The sequence below is a fragment of the Galleria mellonella genome, unplaced genomic scaffold (assembly GCF_026898425.1).
Source record: "Galleria mellonella isolate WM207_F2 unplaced genomic scaffold, CSIRO_AGI_GalMel_v1 utg117, whole genome shotgun sequence".
NCBI classification, from domain to species: Eukaryota; Metazoa; Arthropoda; class Insecta; order Lepidoptera; family Pyralidae; genus Galleria; species Galleria mellonella.
The window spans coordinates 2794319-2813358 of NW_026441980.1; the positions used below are offsets into that span (position 1 = coordinate 2794319).

Below are 19040 nucleotides of genomic sequence, written 5' to 3' on the forward strand. Positions count from 1 at the left end.
CTATTTAGACTTACTAAATCCTAGTAGTGTTCTAGAAATTGGAAGCATTAGTATTTCATTACTATTTTTTATTAGTTACCTCCATCAATTAATTTTAGATTGCAACTTAATAAAATTAATTTAGTTTACCCTCATTAATTAATATTATTAAATTGCAGTTTACCCTAAATTCAAACCATTCTTTATATACCTACTCTTAAGTATTATTAGTTAAAAAGAAGCTGCTATTTATAAACAATCTGTTTAGTGCAGTTTTTTAACAACCTAGTATTAAAAAAGTAAATTTAATAAAATATATGAATTATACAAGTTATAAATAACTTTATAAATAATAAAAACTATTGACTATCTAGAGTTAAACTAAATACAAGTATTTAAAATTCTTAATACCATGTAATTATTATAACAAAGTTCCTTCAATATATCTTATTGATAGTTTTTATTTTGGTAAATATTAAAATTATTTTTCAGTTTCTATTGTAACTATACCAATGTTTGTTTATATATATGTATGTGTATGTATGATGGAAATTTTACAAACATACTTTTGTCATTTCCAACAATTGTTTGAACTTTATCCAAAAGTCTTCTTCAGGATGAGTGTGATGCTTTGTATCACAGTATCTCATCTCATGCAAAATGACAAACATAGTAAGTTAATAAAATTCCCAATTTACATATATAGATATAAACATTCTTAAAAATGAATATATATTTTAAAAGCAATAATATCTGTTTACCTTTTGTTAGCAAAAACCTTCATGTCAATGCTATATTGGTAACCATTCCAGTCCAAATGACATCTGTGTCCACTTTGATGTTGATTCTTTTGGAGAGACTACCTGCAATTTATCATAGTTTTCTTTAAATGGAATATCCCATGTTTTTATATATACCTATTTTAAATTAATATAATCATCAATTGATGAGTAATTTTATTACATTCTACCTTGATAGTCTGTGGTTAAATTAATCCCTAATACATAAATATTTCAACATATATATTAAATATATCTTTGTAATTGGAGTAGCATGTATGAAAAGATTGATGAATTTGGAAGAAGCGAAAGAGGTTTGTTTGAATCGCATCATTTGGCGTTCAATTGTTTCTGCCTACCCTAATGGGAGACAGGTATATATATATATATATATATATATATATATATATATATATATATATATATATATTTCAAATGTCTATTAAATGTATCTTTGCTTTTGGAGTATTTTAGTTTAAAAAGTAAATAACTTTTACTGATAAGGCCATTATTTTCTCAGTGTAATTGTCTCTTTTAATTTCTATCACGGGTAGTTTTCTGCTGTAGCCCATTGGAAGGGAGCAATTAAGGGTATCCTTCTATTTATTAATTAAAATCCATTTGCAGGAGGGTTTATTTTTTATGACCGAGAGGTTAATTTTATTGCCTGGGATTTGATTATTTAAACCATATTTTGTTTAGTGTCAAATGGTGGAGCAGGCAGGACAAGATGAACTATCTGTCTCCCACAAATGCAGTTGTGTTTCTCTTCAAATATAGTCTAAGGTTCCCTTAAAATTTCAATAAAAATACATAAGTAATTATTATAACAGCTGACCTGGGCTTGAAACTGGTTATGTCACCTTCATTTCATCTATAGTAATTGATGAAAGTGGAAAACTCCAACTAGGCATCATTTGCTACAAAAGGCAACCGTCTTGTACCATTCTATTACATTAATCATCATATCAGCTGTTAACTGTCCACTGCTGAACATAGGCTACTCCTATCAGGAGGTTTATGTCCATAGTTGCCACGCTTGGTAGACAGGTTAGCAATCACAATTCATTTTGGTGATGTTTTAATAGTGACGTTGCTGCCCATCCATCGGCTATTAAGTTAACTTTATTGCCTCTTACAACACTTACTGGAAAGGAAGGCTGACCTATTCTACATGGAGACCATACAGCAGTACCAGTAATAATTTACTGTCATATACCACCTTTCAAATCAGAGCCATGCAAGCACAATATGTTAATTCTATAACATTAAGTATCTTTATTATACAACTATGTTATTAAACAATAGCACTGTTATGTTATAAGCAAACGTGTCTTTACAACACAATTAGACAATTAAATAAGATTAATTACCTCTGTTATCATATTTGGCACATGAGCATGTTTACCTATTTTCTAAAGCACCTCAGTGACACACAATTTCACTGTCTGGCATTTTGCCTAAGATAATAGCACTACAGCAGTGGTTTCTAGATTTTGAGACCACAGATTATGGAATGTTTTCTTTTTAAACAACTTGAAAAAGGAAGAGGTTTTCATTTTCATTCGACTTCAAAAGAAGGTTTTTTTTTTTAATGGTTGATAATGTAATGGTAACCCCACCCGCGCTATTGGTATACACCGGCGGGGCACAGGTGAAGGATGATGGGTGAGGATGAAGTAGGTCAGTTAGCCCATCGTGACGAATTTAACAAGAATTGTTCATAATTGTTTTTAGGGGAACCCACGTGGAGGTCGACCTAATAGGGCTTATTGTTAGCAATGGGGCTGTCAAACTCCATTGCTAACAACCCCTTTTCCCCCCAAAAAGAAAGAGGTTATCGATTCGGTTGCATTTTTTGTTTATATTAAAAACTAAATACAAGTGCTTTTTATAATCCTAGATGATGATGATAGTAATGATATCCGCCGTACTGTCCACTGCTGAACTTCCACTGCTGAACCTCCTCCTTGGGTGGTTTTGCCAATAATTACCACGCTTGACAGGCAGGTTAGTAACCGCAGTTAGGATTTGGTGATGTTTTAAAGGGGATACTGTTACCATTTCTCTACTATTAAATTCCCGTATTAGCCTCTTACGATACATACAGAAAAGGAAGAGGTGGCCGGGACCACCTAGTATTATAAATATACCACCTAACATTATAAATGTTAAAGTGAGTTTTTTAGTTAATTTATAACTTGTTGACGGCTTAACGAATACTATGAAATTTGGATACACATATTATATGGAATGAAGACGGCTTTTACTTTTTTCCCAGTCGGTAAATTTTGACATTTTGGAATTTTTTTTTGGTTATATTAGGAGCATGTTGTTTAAAAAAATTGTTGTTGCAGAATTAATATTATATGTAACAATAAATATTGTAATCATATACATGTATAAGATGGTTGGGTAATTGAAGAAAATGTACGTGACATTTCTTTCACAAGGTATTTGATAACGGCAACCTTGAACTAATAAATCCTCTTTACATATTAGTGATAATAAGTCAATTTAAATAAACCTTGAAGAGCAGAACTGATAATGATAAATAATATAAGTGTTGAATTAAAATTTTAGACGGTCTATAGCCGTCATATTTATATTCTTGTAATGTAGTCGACAAAAAAATCTCACAGTATTTAAAATGGCCAACAATCTGACGGTCCACCTGATAAAAAGAATTACCGTTATCTATAGACTTGAACAACATTATGGGCAATCACAGAATATAATGCAATGCCTATGGGGCCAGCCTGATGAACAATCACAGCGATTTTTTTTTATACAACTTAGAATGGCAAACAAGCTGAAGGCCCACCTGATGGAAAGTGGTAACCGTCGCCTATAGACATGAGTAGTACCATGGACATAACAGAGTATACTGTTTCGCCTATGATACCCCCCATGCATTGCCATTCCTGAGGACTCAGGTGTTACTCCTCTGTACCCAGTAAATTAACGCCATATTCCATCCTTCGAAACACAGCCATGCAAACACAAAACGGTTGATGAATCAGCAATCGACTTTTGTACAAAGTCTCTCTCTACTATATGATTAAAGTTTAATGTATTTTCAATCTACTTTTAAATGAAGGAGATTCAGACCCAAAAAAATTATGAACCAGCACGATGGTTTCCAGGGGGACCACGTGGAAGTCGACCTGACAGGGTATATTGCTAGCAACTGGTAGTCCCCATTACTAACAATTAGGTTTTGGTGATGTTTTAAGAGGGACGCTCCTGCCTACCTCTCGACCATTAAATTCCCTTAGTCGCTTTTTACAACACTCACGGGAAAACAAAGTGTAACCCATTCTTTGCCGGGATCACACGAAGTAACAAAAAATATAGTCAATTACAAATTCTAAAAACAAATATGTTTTTGACTTCTATTGCTATGTTTAATACTTAAATTATGAAGAACGCTCACATATTTTTTTTAAATAACTACATATTTTTTAACTCACATCATTTATTTTTAGTTCTATGTATAGAAACAATTATGTTACTTGACTAAACGGTATACCGCGGCTTCACTCGTAGTCTTTATGGTGATGATGACATGATGGTATTTCCTTTTTTTAAGGAGTGACCTGTCAAATTAAAAAGATTTTTTGAAACCCGACTGAGAGTTCCATGGAGTAGCGCGTTCAAAAAAAAACTCTTATTCTTTGTAATTAATATTATTATTATTTGTAATGTAGATGTCATGATTTTTAATCATTATGTATTCGATCAATGGGATCAAACTGAAATCACACTGAATAGAGTAGACGTCAAGTGGACGTCACATTACCTTATATTTGACATTTAATCGATGTGAACCCGATTTGATTACGTTAAAAGTCATCTCGCTATTTTGGGACGTAGTAAAATAATAATATTAAAGATTTTCTTTCGCAGAAAAACCAATGTCAATCAGAAGTAAACATTTTCCATTAAAATTAATTATTGACATTGATTTGTTAAAAATATTGCATAATATACTAAAAAAAAAAATGGCTGAAAACCAACTGCCTTTTGAAGCCCCTATAATATACAGTCGAATTGAAAAACTTTTTAAAGACGTTTAGAAATACATTTGAACTGAGAACGTTTCATAGCCATTTAAAAAATTTTGTTGAATTTAGAACGTTCTTAATTAAGTCGCTATAAATATATTTGAATTAAGAAATCAAAGGAAGATTTTGAAATTGTTTAAAAATAACGTCATATTAATAGGTCCTTTTTAGTTTATTTTTTAAATACGCATCGCATCGATCGCATTGAGAACCTTTATTTTTAACTTTAGAACTTTAATTTTAAAATCGCTTAAAATTATTGCATAGAACTATCTTTTATCGGCGACTTTGTCCACGTGACCGAGATATGTTTACTAACTGGAATAAAATGTATTATATATCCTTTTTCATCATATGTAGTGCACCAAGTATTATAGTGATTGGTTAAGCTGTTAACACGCTATAAGGTAACAAAAAAACTCACTTTCACATTTATAATATTACTAAGGATTGAGAAATGTCCTTTTTGAAATCTCTTCGTAAAGAGTCAGTCTCTTGAAAAGACAGTCAATTTGAAAACCTTCTCCTGTTTGTAGTAAATTGAAAAGCGTTTTAAAATATCATTAGTTAACATTTGCTGCAACACTCAAGGTGACTTCACAGAACAAAGTTGACAATGCGAAGTGGCAATGTTACTAGCCGTGATAAACCCATTGGTCACAGCGTGCGTATATTAACACAAGTGGCTGAAAGTAAAGAATGTTTCAGTGCTGACATCATTCGTTAATTATGTTGGAAATGTGGAATTTTCATAGACTACAACCAAACAAAGAGACTGACAGTCTACAATTAATATTAATGATGAGTAAGTAGCAAACATGTAAAGCGAAGTTATAAAATATTGTTTTGTTTGTTTAGCAACTGTTCTCGGTTTATTTTCAGCCGATTTCAAAAAAGAGGGAGGCTCTCATTTCTTGTCATAATTTCGTCATTTATAAACAGCTTTGATTTTTTTTTCTTTCTATCTGAAATGATATACTTTCGTATTTATCCCATAGAAATTATAACAAAAGAGGTTATTACAGTAGTTAAGTTTTTAAATAAAAATAACTGCCACAACTGAAGTTGGTTTTTTCTTACAAAAATTTAAGTTAATATTTTTTTCAGAATTAATTTTACACAGAGTTTTTAGTTCTAAATTAAGTTTATACTATGTATACTAGACAATTAAATACATACTTTTTTGGACTTACATATTATACACGTAAATAATATCTAGACTAAAACAAACACACATTAATGTATTGTGCCGACATCGAACCCGTAACCATCGGTAAACCAGACTACGTTAACCGCTTCACCACAAAATGTAATCAAATTTAATAACAAACTTTATTTCATCGCCATCGTACAGCCATTTATAAACCACCATTGAAGGTACATCTCCCTCATTATGTGTTACAGTACAGTCCTGTCCTATAAACCATTATATTATTTGTATATTTATTTAAAATTTAAAATATATCAATTGAAAATATTAAGTTACACTGTCTGAAAGTGTTAAATAACTATCCAAATCTCCATCCAAAGGTTGCCTGGAAGAGATCGCTTTTAGCGATAAGGTCGTCCATTGCTTTCTCATTATGATTATTTCTTGTAATTGTTTGTATCTATAATAAGTTTACTATTGTTATCTTTTGGAGGAAACAATAAAGAATATCTGTCTGTAAATAACCTCGATTGAAAATGTTATGTTACATTAACATGCTAGCTTTTACTCTTGACTTTATCCACGTAGCTGGGATATGTTTACTGACTTCATCCCATGTAATACGTGTATACCAGATTTCATTGTAATAAATATATCCCGACATAGGCCACCTCTTCCTTTCCCGTGGTTGTCTTAAGAGGAGACTATGGGAACATATGAACAAGAAATGGGCGGCAGCGTCCCTCTTGAAATATCTCTAGAGACTTTGTACAAAAGTCGATTGTTTAGGTACCTCTGTCCCATTCGTGTTTCAACCGTGAAGCAGTTGTGTTTGCATGGCTGTGTTTCGGTTTGAAGGGTAGGATATGGCGTGAATTTACTGGGTACAGAGGAATAACATCTGAGTTCTCAGGAATGGCAACGCATGGGGGGTATCATGGACGAAACAGTATACTCTGTTATGTCCATGGTATTGCTCATATCTATAGGCGACGGTTACCACTTTCCATCAGGTGGGCCGTCAGCTTGTTTGCCATTCTAAGTTGTATAATAAAAAAAAGCTTAACTGCGGTTGTCAATCCGCCTGTCAAGCGTGGCAACTACTGGCAAAACTCCCCTTATGGGGAAGGCTTATGTTCAGCAGTAAACGGCTGAAATAAGCTGTTGATTATCTAAATAAATTACATTGATTTAAAATGTTAAGAACATTAACACATCGAAGTACATTCGGTTGCTCTCAATATTCCCAATTTAACTTTACATTTTCACCAATTACCAAAAGCCACGGTCGGTCTGTTTGTACACACTACACATCGGCGCAACCTTCTTCACACAATAGACCATTTTGCCGCCCATTTCCTAAGGATACTTCCTTTTCCATCGCAACACGGTAAATGCTACGAGTATAATAAAGGAAATGATATTTGCATTTTTTGTTGTTGTATGTATGTAGATGCTCGTTTTATCAAGCGCCCGTCATCTACTTTACATGAAATATTTTTATAAATGTTGTTTATGAGTGTATATAATAGTATATGCGACACTGTATCGAAAATTTGGATTATTCACGTAAATACTACCGGACTGATCGTGATTTATTTTTTACCTAAATATATAAAGCAATGTACAGACAAAGGTTCAAAGAAATACCCTATTAACCGTCGTCGTCATCATATCAGCCGTCTTGACCGTCCACTGCTGAACATAGGTCTCTTGCTTTGTTTGACAAAATCAATCGTAACCATCATCATATGTCATCTGGACGAGTGGCGATCTTCCACGGTGCGTTTTTCAAGGCACTTTATTCCACGCACAACCTCTCTTTGGAATCAACTTCCAGCAGCAGTATTTCCGAACCGATACGACAATATATCCTTTAAGAAAAGAGTATATTCCTTTTTAAAAGGCCGGCAGCACACCTGCAATGCCGTTGGTGTTGTGAGTGATCACGGTAGTCACTTATCATCAGGTGAACCGCATGCTCGTTTGCCCCCCGTGTTGTAAAAAAAAATGTGCCGTTAACTATCCATTGCTGAGCACTCCCCCATAAGAAAGGTTCTGCCAGTAGTTTCTGTACTTAACAGGCGTGTTGGCAACCGCTGTAAGGTTTTGGTGATGTTTAAAGAGGGACGCTGCGATCACCATTAGGTTCCTCTTATTCGCCTCTTACGACACCCACGAGATTAATACGAAAACGATTTTGATAACACGTGGAAACTTGTATTCCTGATACCAGTTTTTACATTTTAACAAATTGTTATGAAATATGTTTGTAATAGGGATTTAACAGCCCCATTGCTAGCAATATATTCTACCAGGTCGACCTCCACACCGTTCTCCCTGGAAACCGTCTTGATTAATTCTTGTGAAATTTATCACAATTAGCTAATTAACCTGCTTTTTTCCTCACTAGTCATCCCTCACTGATACCCGATATACCAACATCGCATTCAGGGCCACCATTCCATTATCACCCATTAAAAAATATCCAATGGAACAATTGCACTTATTGCCTTTTATTCGCGTTTATTTCGGAATGCATACCTAATAAGCTAAACCGGTTAGACTGGTACATAGATTTTAAAATAAAAAAAGTAAATCAATACGCTTCAATTAACTTTTTTAATTCAAACCTTATTGCGGTTTTGGGTCGTCGATCATATAATCTGTCCAAGCGCGTCCGCAACAAAAAGTTTATTGGCAAAGACATGTTTTTATACAGCTAAAGATCATGGGCTCGGTCATAAGATTTTGATTATTATTTACCAAAACACAAATTATGTAAGTTGGGACGTGATCTTTAAAAACTTATTAAAAAAAAACAAAGTCCTTTTTGTCAAATTAGTATTTGGGTTGAAGATGCAATAAGGGAGTAAACCGTTTCGAGTAGGGTGTAAAGGATTGTCAGTATGAAAATATCGATTTTGATAATATTTCTATGGGATAGATTGGTTTATGTCTTTTTTTTATTTGAAAAAAAATCCAAAATGGGTTTACAACTGTCGGAGTTAAGAGGTAATAAACATAAACAAAATACAATCGACTTTAAAACCTTCTTCTTTTTGAAGTCGATTGTAAATTATAAAATACTTCAACCTTTATAAGTTAAAACAGTCTTGTACTAGATTCCAGAGATTTTTATTTAACTATATTTTTATTATATGATTTCTGACCTTTAATACTTTTGAAAAGTCCCTAATACGTCGAAACCGGTCCGATCGTAAAATATAGTTAAATGAAAATTTGTGGAAGTAGTACACGTGTATTTCTAACTTGTAAATGTGAATTCCAAACTCCACCATGTCTCAACAATCATCAGCGCCAACAGTATTATAAAATTCTCGTTTTTAAATTGAGAACTAACTCAGTAGTGTTAAATGAGGAATCGGATATATAATATCCAATTCTTTATCTCTCCAGTAAAACAACAAATATTTGATATGGTACTTAAGAGAAAAGATAAGGTATACATTAGTCATACACAAGATGTTTTGAAAGCATAAATATTCAATGTTTATTTAGTTGTAGCAATTTACATTATTCATAACTAATTATTAATAAGTTATAAATTTAAACGAAACAAAGAAAATTACTGTAGAATTAATTAATTAATAATTCTATATTACTATTTAGTGACACGTTGATAAATTTCATTTCTTTAACAGTCTAGATTATGGCATTTTAAATGTGGTTCCTTTGCCTTAATCTGGAAATAAATACGGACAGATGGGAGAACTCGCAGCCTGTGTGGTGTTCCGTTCTGTATTATTTTTTGCTATTCCAAATTTAAAAATATATTTTAATTGACTTTTAAGTATCTTCTGAGTTTGTATTCGATTTCTTGTAGAAAACAATTATATTTTGCTTGTTTGACATAATCAATCATAATCATCATCATCATCATATCAACCATTAACTGTCTACTGCTGAACATATGCCTTCCCCATAAGTTGGGTGGAGGGGTATCTTGTCAGTAGTTGTCACGATTGGCAGGTGCGTTGGCAAATTAAGATTTTGGTGATGTTTTAAGAAGAACGCTGCTGCCCATCCCTCGACTATTAAATTCTCTTAGTCGCCTCTTACAACACCTAAGAAAAGGAAAGGGTCGTCCATTCTATGTCAGGAGTACACAGCAAGAGAAAAATAATATAGACTAGTAATATTACTATTCTTATTTTAAAAATGAAATGCAACGATGGACGATGAGAATGAGATATTTCGTATATAAATTTAGAACTAAAATCGTATTTTATATAATTTGCTTTTATATAATTCTTTCGAATTTCGATCAGGATTTTGCTGTGAAATAAAGAACTTTTTTAATCGTTACATAATATATCGAAATAGGTTTACACCTGGCTAAAGATATCGCGTAACATACACAGAAAGTACAAAGAAATTGATCCTTGTCTCCTTTTATTGACTTAGAACTATCTCTATGGAAAAAAACCACAATGAAAGTCCTCTAGTCGTTCAAAACGCAACGCAAACTACCGCAGCCAAGGTTTTGTTTTTACCCAACTGTGCAAGCAGGAAGAGTAATGTTTTTCAGGTGTATATATGTAAATATGTTTACATCTTTGCCGCAACGTATAGTCTATATATGGTTTGAAGGATTTTAACAAATGAGGTGTCGTTAAATTCGCCTCTTTGTAACTTTGTCACGTCCACTTGTTTACTGCCAAGATTATCTATTTACTTTCCTTATATTTTTTGAGTTTTCAAGTAGCGTTGTCAGATTATTTTTTTTTTAATTTAGACTTAAAAAAATATCTTGGTTATGGGTAAAAATTTTGGAAAGTTTTTTTTTTACTTTTTTTATTTAATTGGTAACAATCGCCTATAGATAAAGTTTTATGGGTAATTTGAAATATTGACGAAGTGATGTTATAGCAAATGGAAATGTTATTTTCGCTGTCCATAGTACTTAGTGGTTATTTAGTAAAAGTTATATCGGTGTGTTGTTACAAAATTTGATTGTTTACGAAAAATTACAAAGGTCCTATGAAATTTTTTTTTGATGGGTGAAAATGGTATGATAACCCCGCCTGCGCTAACGGGATACGCTGGCTGAGCACCAGTGAAAGGTGATAGATGAGAATGAAAACAGGCCAGGTAGCCCATCATGATGAATTCATCAGGAATTAACCATGATAGTTTCCAGGACGAACCGCGAGGAGGTCGACCTGGTTGGGTTAGCAATGGGAATGCTAGCAATGGGATTCTAAGTCTCCATTACTAACAATCCCTTTTCCCCTCAGGTCCTATGAGTTTGTTGAAAATAATTCTCGTAAAAAAATCAAAAATCGCATGTGGCAACCCTGTTCAAGGCGCCCAGGGGCCAGACAGTGCAGTTAATAAGGAAAGTATCATAACAATACACATAGAAAAGACGGTCGAGGAAACTAAATGAATCATTCCGAGTCAGGATGTAACCTTCAGCTGGTTGCAAGGTTCGCGACTACACCGACTGTATATAAATCACTATATTATACAAAACGTGCAAATGACGATGTGCATACGGTGGTGTCGTCACAAATGTTCCTATGACCCATATCAGTGAAGATAGTTTTTTACCTATCTGTTCGAAAAACCATGATAGGCTCTTCAATAAGTGCAAGTAAAATGTAGTTTTTTTTTACCACGAAAGTTTTTTTTATACAACTTAGAATGGCAAACAAGCCGACGGCCCACCTGATGAAAAGTGGTAACCGTCGCCTATAGACATGAGCAGTACCATGGACATAAAAGAGTATACTGTTTCGCCCATGATACCCCCCATGCGTTGCCATTCCTAAGGACTCAGATATTATTCCTCTGTACCCTGTAAATTCACGCCATATCCCTTCAAACCGAAACATAGCACGAATGGGACAGAGGTACACAAGCAATCGACTTTTGTACAAAGTCTCCCTCTGGTGAAAAACATACAAGTGGCAAACAAACATACAGTCGGTTTGATGGTAGACGCTTACTGTAGCCTATGGATGCCTACAACCTTAGGGGTATGACGTGCGATCGTTACCGACCCCGAATAAACCTTAATGTATCCACTTTGAAGAACCCCAGTATTGTAGAATCTAGCAAAAACTTTGTGTAGTCCTTTTTTCTCTATAAGACTCTCATAGAAGGTTCAAATGTAAATTTTAATTTTGCTAACAGATGTACAAAGCACAAGTTCTTATGTGACATCTCTCAGACCAGGTACAGGAATTCAACAAGAATTGTTCACGATGTTTCCCAGGGGGAACTACGTGGAGGTCGACCTTATAGGGCATATTGCTAGCAATGGGGTTGTTTTCATTGCTAACAATCCCTTTCCCCCCTATATATACCATGTTAGGTCATCGTGATCCTTCTGGAAATTATCGTGGCTTAATATTTGGTGGATTCGTTACAATGAACTACTTGAACTGACCTTATCCTCTCTCATCTATAATCCGTTACTGATATTATCGTGTTAAGAAATCTTTAGAATTGAAAGTGTCAACAAGCTAACGTCACCGCTTGTTGTATTACATTACTCATTTCCCATTTTGTTTGTATAGAATCAAACATGTTTTCCATTTGATCAACATGTTTTTAGTCCACCGATCTTGCGAAAAGCTACTCTGAGATATAATCTAAAGCATGGAGACTAATTAACGACCGTTAATGAATTCCACCCAGGAGCTCACCTTCGCGAAGGCCGGACTGGTTCTAAGTAATCATATTTGTTATGAGTAAGTGACGTATTATTATGGCGATTATGAAGAAGGCGTGAACTCTTCAAAGGTTTTATAGTTTTTTAAACAATATTCTAAAGGAGCTTCTTAATTCGGCTATATTTTGGTAGCTATCTTTACCGATAACTTTGCTAATTCTAAATCTAATCTACCGACTTCAAATATAGTAGAAGGTTATATTCGGTTATATTTTTTCATGTTTGTCATCTCAGAACTCCGTCATTTATAGAACAGTTTGGAATATGCTTTTTTTTTTATCTAAAAAGATACACTTTTGGATTGGTCTCATATAAATTTATCGAAATTGTTTCGGTAGTTCAGTTTTTAAATCAAAATAACTGGATTTGTCACGATGGAAGTCGGTGTTTTTTTTTTTTTTATGGAATGAAATATACTTGTTCTCTAATACGTTTTAAAATTTATAAGTTTATTATTGTATTGGTCTCATATTAATTTGAGCTATCGCGGAACAAAAAAACCGCTTCTGAGAAGCAAATTCCACTCGTATATACGATTTCGCGTTCTATATTCAAATGTTTTTAATCTAATGTGTCTATGACATCACATCGTTTGTCAATCTATTTTATCACAATTAAAATTGTTATTTTTTTTTTTTGCAGAGCACAACGTACTTGTTTTATAGGTTAATGGTGGCCATATGCTGCAGATATCGGTCGTAGCCGCAGCCTTGTATTGAAGGCTTTCGCTCGTTTGTTTTGACGGTAACTGACTGTAACGGTACTATAATAAGAAAAATGTGCGTATCACGTGTAATATTTTAATTTAATCAAAAAATGAATCATCTTCGAGTGTCATCAATTGTGTATGTACGTAGACGCAACGTGTAGCCAAAACGGATCGATGTGTTTTAATAAAGAGATAGTCTTTAGATTCGTCTTCATGAGTGCTGTAAGCTATATAATAAAATGATATAAAATGTGGTAATCATAAAGGAAGCCGTCTCTTATGGGCATACCAGGTTTATATGGCTGTTTTCTGTGTCATCATCATCATCATCATCATCTCAGCCATTACCCATCTACTGCTGAACATAGGCCTTCCCTATAGACTATTATAAGGACCGGTCTTGAGCCACCTGCATCCACTGACTCCCTGTTTTGTGTGTAACTAGCTCTAATTGCGAACGTAACTTGACTGAAAAAAATTGTCAATCTCTGCAAAATAAAATTATTTAATATCCGCGTATGTATTTACAAAAAAAAAATTAAGTATCAATCCCTGTTTAGTTTGCAACTAAATGATACTGTATATCCAGCGGTTTTATCTATTTATTTAACAGGTACGTTCGTAGTGATACGCTCTGCAGACTTGTTATTGACATATTGTTTATTCAAGCCCTTTAGTATTTCTAATTAATGTTCACTCGTGTCTGCAAAGGACTAAATATATCTAGACTAGACTTCTTCTGTACCTGAATAATTCAGGTACGCAAAATTCATATTTATAATTCTGGACGTGTGCCATTTGGCTTTAGTCAAAGATAGGTATTGCTATGACAAATATCATAACGGAGAAATATTTTAAAGTATATTGTGACACGTGTCCTTATATTGTTGTACAACTATTATGCAATATGAAAGAACTGCCAAGTTCAACAGTTTTGATGTCTACATTATTGGTCTAATTTGGAACTTTTTTATTTTATTGTGGATAAGTAATTATTGCAAAATATTCTAAGATATGTCTGTGAGATATTTGTCTAATAAGACTTACCTTTTTTAAATATGTTAACGTTTTTCATGAAAATTAACTTATCTTAAACACTGAGCGGTGTAAGATTTGACATAAAGTGTAAATAACTTTGTTCAAAACGATTTATACTACCACACCACCATTTAACATCTCTAAATTGTGTATTAAAGTATAAAAAGAAGTCTAAGATACCACAACCGCATATTGACTTAAGTGGTGACTCCGTAGAAGCAAATGATTCTACTGCAGTAAGATTCCCCACTAAATGGAAGTAAGACCACAAATATTCACTATTTTTTAAAATATGATAATTTAGACAAAGACTATTTAAATGTTTGGCCAATAGAAAATAAGAAATAATCGCTCTACGTGTACCAATATAAACTTTGTGTAGATCAAGGAAAAATAAGGAAAAACCTATTTTTTATAAACCTATGTTTATCTTGTCATATTCCTGCTCTTATTCCGATCATCAGGTTAGTATATCTTTATCATTCTTTCATCGTTATTTGTTATTTACAATCTTTTCAGCATTCACTCCCTTTCCAACCATGACATCAGTTAGTTCAATATTATTATTCAGAGCACAATTTATAAAACGTTTGTGTCTTACTGTTGTCATTATTTAAATTTTAAGTCACTAACAATCATGTTCAAAGGTTATGTCTGATCATAATTACTTGCATTGAAATTGTTTAAAAAACCTTGAATAACATAGGATATTATCATTAGCCGCATTATTGTTTCATTGATAAATCGTCATTGACTACTTGTAGTGGAAATGATTAATCTCTTCTTTTTCAGTTTCTAGAAGACTATTATTAAAATGACTTTAGTCGACGTCCTACAATGTTCATACTCATAAAGACTTACTGAATAGATTAGTTAACAAAACATTACTAATCTTGTACTTTACAACCGTAATAATTGTAAAGACATTATGATTATAATAAACAAAATGACAGAACAAGGCACTAATGGGTAATGGTCAACATAATAAAGAGCTCCGACCAGCGGCAGTATAATTAGATAATTCATTTGCTTATGACATGCAATTGACTCAACACGGCGGTAACAAAGTAGACGAGTCGGTTTCACTCGTCAAACAATATTATGCCACATCGCCTCCAGTAGGCACGGCTCGCTATCCACAAAACGCATCTAGTTCAGTAAACTTTCCCGATGCTAAAACATGATTGTGCATGACGTCGCATATTAAGCAAAGCACAAAGAAATAATCACCACGGTTTTGCACATCTGTATTGGAAAGTTGGTGCAATGATGGAAATCTCGAATGGAGTGAAAGTGTGTGATGCTCCCTCACATAACGATCACTCTTAACAGGCGGCACTTAATATCATTTTTCCTCATTTCCCTCGCACGATCAAAATGCGGAAACTATTGTAAACGCAAATTGTTTATCTAGATGATTTCTTATCTCGATCAGAATTAGTATTCAGGTAATGCAATAAAATTGTTAAGATTGTGCTGCATGCAATTGTTTTCGAGTACATGGATACTTTATATGTTACGATGATTACGAACTGTTATGTTAGTAAACACAATTGTACTGTAACTTCAAAGAGGTCTAACAGGCTATTATGCTGACAGCATAAATGAGCGTTCAGTGGTCTTTGGTTATAGATATGTATTGTATTCTGATTTTCAATAATACTTTGTAGCATTATTGAAACGTAATTTTGTAAACCTAATGCACATCTATAAGCCTTAATATGGTTTAAATACAATTGTATTAATTACAATAATAATAACACTGGAGAAATTAGTGAAAAAAATTCTTTATGCTCTTAGAGAAAAAAATATAATACTTATCTGCTTAAGTCTATATTATGTTTTAAAATCCAACATTTTAACATAATGGCCATGGTCACTGATGGCAACTTGTTCAATTACCTAAATTGATGTGTGCACAGCACATAGATCCCGTCAAACGAACTCGAGGGGCCCTTTGCTGCTTTAATTCAATCTATTCCCCGTATAAATGAAACCACTTCACTCTCTTCCTGCGTACTTAATAATTTCATACATTTCTTTAACCATTAAGCATTCTACTATATTATATCGTGGATGTAATCGATTCTTGTTTGAAATTATTGGCTATCACGAAGAAACACTAAAAAATACAATCTTTAAACCGTGAGAAATGTTGAACAAAGAGGCCGCAAGTCTTTACTATCATTAAGTACTAATTATGTTGTAATTACTGAGCTGAATGATAAATCGAATAGCTTCTTTTTGTCCTTGCGTTCTAAGAATATCGATAAGGACCTCATTTATCGTTTGTACATCAATAATACTGTGTAGATTTAAACTGTTTATTTACTGTTATCGCCTAAATATTGTAATATGCTCTGAACATAAATAAAACATTTGTGACAATAGAATGTATATCCAATTGCACAAGTTACATATTTAAGACGTCACATCATCAATCAGTTTCATGTGTTGCAAATTACTCTTCACTTTTGTTGATGGACAAATTATTGTGCAAGATGTGATTAATTGAATAGTTAGTAGAAATGATTGCATTACATAATCAAATAGCATGAATGAAAACATTGTTACTAATAAACTGTAAGATATCATCAATAAAGTGCACGGTGCGTGAAAACCGCAAGTAGAAATGCAATTTTACATTGACAACCTCAATAATGCAGTTATCAAATTTTATTGTTTTAGTTTCAATATCTGAATTAATATCTAACGCGTATTCATTGATTCAACACACACATCGATACACACTACGAGAAATAGACGAAACTAGAGAATGTTTGTTTTAAAATTCACACATTCATTCAAACATGTGAGTCATATGACTACACTAGACGTAAGCAAAACTACAAAACACTATTACTACATCGTAACATCATCTAATTGCGTTACAAGTGTTGTAACATAAAAAGATGCACAATACCAAGCGGGACACAGCGATGTGATGAACTTTCTCGAAGCACTCTCGTTAGACTTTCGCCACTAATTAAACCTAGCAATAGAACAATAGCAAGTAGCAAAGAAAAGAAACACATCTCTAATGTACACCAATGTTGCCATTAATTGCTGATCGGATCGCCCACGCTTTCTAACGTACCATGTACGTAAACTCACTCGATTTTCACAATAGAAACTAACTAATAACGATGTAATTTTTTTTATTTAACCTGATCTTAAATGACGATTAGGTCTAAAGTCTCTAATTGCCTTTTTTTTTTTTAATAAAAGAAAAGAATTTTTGTACTCAATTAAACAATTTTTGCGTTTATCCATTACAAACAAACAATAAAAAAATCAAATCTTTCTTCTTTATACTATTAGCTTAGACAAAATATAAATATCTAACCTAAATTCTAATATTTGTAAAAACAAATTTATTAGCTCATTCAATGTATAGATTATACTATCTTTTTACAAGCCATTAACTATTATATATATTGCAATATCATACTTTTTTACAACACTTCAGTATTATACATGTGTACAATAATATATGCAAACATTCTAACGAAATCCAACCAGTTAGGAATGCGACGTCAATAAATAATGTAATCTTATCTGATAGCTGAATTGTAAATATATATACCAATGAAGTTCTTATCGTCTACGAAGATACTCAAGTTTTTAATAGAAATTTGACTGCACAATAGCAGGTATACAAAAAGTTGTTTGCAATGCATACTTTTCCCACTGTCAGTAAAAAGTTCTCATTTTCATTTCCTTGTTTACGTTTATGTGCAGTTTCCTTATCAGATCCAAGGCACGGCATAGACCATAAAAGAGAGTAGACTATATTCTTGAGATTTAATGACATCATTTGAACTCGTAAGGAAGCGTTTAATTAACAAAATGCTGGTATTATTCGTAAGTACAAACAGTAAGTTACATAAATTCAATGACTAGTTTTCAATCGTATTGAAATAAACATAAGGAATTCGTTCATTGGTGTTGCTTTAATTAGAGACTGTTGAATTTGACGCCGATTTCATTAATCACATTAATTTGTTAAATTTCACTACCGAATTTCGTGACGCCATAAATCAGTTGACATATCAATGCACGAATGCATCATCAAAACTTTCACATTTATTAAGATACTCACGCTCTTCGTTTCCCAAAACTCATTCCCTATTAATATTAGATTATGATAAATTTATATTTACTTTTTTTTCTGTTTTTCATTTAGAAAAGTTACTTTTATAGTCCTACGTGATAGGGGTGACCCTCCACAGATATTTTTTAGTTTTAATATTGTTTTATGATTTAACATAAAAAATCTTTCATCCATAGAAGACACCCCACATACTTACAAAAAGTTACTTATTTGTTAACTAACAAAATATTTACTAGAAATAATGTATATGGCAAAACGGCGTTTGTTTGGTCAGCTAGTATTCTATTTACATTATACAACAACTTTATTATTATTACACAATGATAAAGTTGTGAATAATTGAGATTCAGTTTAATTTATTTTTGAATTATGAAACACTTGATGTTCTAAAAATTCTTTGCACACTTTAACACAATATGTAACAGCAAATTGATATTAGCATTTTTAATGAAGTTGCTGTATACGTGATATAATACACGTTCTTATCTTGCGCTTGTTCTA

General features: G+C 32.8%; 1 protein-coding gene across 1 annotated transcript in view; it reads left to right on the forward strand.

Moving 5' to 3' along the window:
* Positions 1 to 19040, forward strand: part of LOC113511819 (uncharacterized) — a 108928-nt gene that overhangs the window by 1046 nt on the left and 88842 nt on the right. The window lies entirely within an intron of this gene.